Below are 2598 nucleotides of genomic sequence, written 5' to 3' on the forward strand. Positions count from 1 at the left end.
AACGGGGGGGGGGGGGCGCCATTCAATCCACGGTCTTCTTCCTGTGTAAAAATACATTCTGAAATTTATGAGGCTTCAGCAGTCTGCTTTGCTCAGATTAAGTAGGTATCCTCCAATGTTACTGCATTTGAAGTGCAGATTGCCTGTGGACAGCTTTCATCCTTCTACTGAGCTGCAGAGGATGGAGGTGTTTCGTTATAAAAGACGGGTTTTGAAAGATTTGGATCGATAAACTCAGACTGATAAAGTTTCAAGTTGGCTTCACCTTATGTTTGAAATGTATTTTGCACAAAATGATGACAGTAAATTCTGCCCCCAATTCACCACTCTCTTTGGCGTTGAAAAGCCAGTAGGCCTGTGGACAGGAGGAATGAGAACAGCATGCAAACCTGTTTCATTGTGTAGGCCTACATGGGTAGTCTGATAGTCACACATTTACACTCAGTGGAGACTTTATTAGATATAGGCCACCTCTGTAGTATAGCCTATTGCATCACATGTTTATAACGCTCAGTTTTGTTGACAATAGAAATGTGTAAATGTAGTTATATGTTTAAAAGGCCTAATTAGGTCATATCAAAGGTGCTACTGTTCTGGATTACATTACACTGAGAGTCATGTCTATCACCCCCCAAACCACACAACACACTGATACCTATATGAGAGGGCAGTACACCACTATTAACCATGACCTCTATGTTGCATTGATATTGATGTAACCTTCAACTTTTGAGTGAGCTCTGTGCTCTGTCAGTGTTTTTCAATATTTTCTGTGACAGGAAGATAAAGGCTAATCCATATACGCTGCAATTTCACGTGAGAATGTGGATAATCAGCTGTGTGTAAGTCACGTATCCTTATGATGGGAATTGTTTCATTTTTACTTGAAGAGGATGTGGTTTATGTTCATGATGGTAACAAACATATCTGAACAGCTGTCTGGGACCTCAGCTGAGATACCTTCCTGTTTTTTGAGGAGAGCTGTCCGGTAAGTTCACAATCTATCACATCTATTGTTAACCAGTGAGACAACATGTGAACCACAAACTAATTCAAATGAAAATGAAACAAAGTAAAAACTGCAAGTGTCTGATATGTCTCTTGTCATCACATGAAAGTGGATATTATAACAAGTGAGAAGTTTCTCATAGGACATAGACCTGTAATGGGACATAATGAATTGCACAATACTCAATGACATGAAGGTTTGAGTTGCAAAAACACATTTCAATGCATCTTAAGCATCATGTAGGCCTGTCAACATACAGACAACAGGAGGTAAATCAGACCACAGGATCATCTGATCTAGCCTATCATCTATCTAAGTTTTTGTTGTTTGGAATCTAGAGGCGAAATTCCTGTGGTGCTCAAGTTCATCAGCAGCCAGAGGATGTGTCCTCTTTATAATAACTCATCAATATGTGTCTTATGTTTTATCAGCTGTTGGACTTTTGGAACTAAATGTACACGACTACCACCCCTTCATTACTTTAGTGATCATTTATTATTCAATTAGTAGTTATATATTACCAGGATTGAAAACCCAAACCTTGATTCAATGTCATAATAATAAAGCATTTAAACCCCCAAACAGGCAATATAGACAATAGGGTAATTAATAACGAACAAAGAGCAAGTAGCCTATTGCGTTAGATCAAATGTGTCTTTATTTTGATTTATATTTCATTCTGCAGCTCTGGTTCTTCTGCTGTTGTTGAGAACCTCTGAGTCTCTCGTGCATGTTTTCAGATGCCTCCGGGCAGTATCAGCAGCGCGTGAATGGTAGACATGTGCCGGACCCCATAGGATCCCAGAGTCGTCGTTGCCTCCAGTGTCTCGGTTCCGAAGACCACTCGGATATTACCATCTAATGCATAAATAAATAGCACAAAGGTCACTCACCAATTTTTATTTCTCCAAACCATTTGTGTTATGCCCAACATACAGCCCATGTAGCCTACTTCATACGAAATTTGCATCTATGCCATTAATAAACTTTTATCTTGTTGTTAAACTCTTAACATAAACCCATTTTATGTGTAAGCCGGCTTTGGTCTACAAATTCCACTCTCAACCAGATGCCTCATAAGTGTTTTTTTTTTCCAATTACTGCAACAGTTCATTAGAAGAAAACTTTTTTACTCTCTTGCTTATCTATGCATACACACTGTTGGTAAAATTAAACAAGCGCTGCACCATAGTCGAATATGAATGTGACTCCTAATCACATTTTCTATGCAAAAACAAATGTGACCGTACACATCACCTTCGGTTCACTAATTAGTGCCACGGGTGCTCAGCTCCGAGGCACTCCTCTACAGCTAGAATAGCTGAGAGGAGTGCCAATATCTGAATAAAATAGAGACTGTAAGAAACTTCTGGCTTCAGTGCCTGTCACGGTCTTTTCGGTTTATGAAAAGAAGTAACGGTTTTCTCATAATTTGCAGATGTTTGAAGCCATGTAGAAGCCAAATTCTGGGCAGATTTTCACATTGCCATGGCAACGGCAGCTCCTGACCTGTGTGCGTGCGTGCGTGCGCCTAGCAACCAGATAACCAACTCTCCAAGCTCCGCTAGCTTTACATTAGCCGCATGTTA

At 40.0% G+C, this 2598-nt stretch overlaps 1 long non-coding RNA gene across 1 annotated transcript in view; it reads right to left on the reverse strand.

The window, feature by feature from the left end:
* Nucleotides 1-1649: 1649 nt before the first annotated feature.
* LOC147817244 (uncharacterized) overlaps nucleotides 1650-2598 on the reverse strand; it is a 3187-nt gene continuing 2238 nt past the window's right edge. The window contains exon 2 of the long non-coding RNA XR_015436536.1: nucleotides 1650-1867. This is a non-coding gene — a long non-coding RNA (uncharacterized LOC147817244). The remainder of the gene's footprint in view (nucleotides 1868-2598) is intronic.

Source organism: Seriola lalandi, unplaced genomic scaffold, assembly GCF_002814215.2.
Source record: "Seriola lalandi dorsalis isolate HSWRI2012SDOR001 ecotype SW California unplaced genomic scaffold, Sedor1 jcf7180002054983, whole genome shotgun sequence".
Classification (NCBI taxonomy): domain Eukaryota; kingdom Metazoa; phylum Chordata; class Actinopteri; order Carangiformes; family Carangidae; genus Seriola; species Seriola lalandi.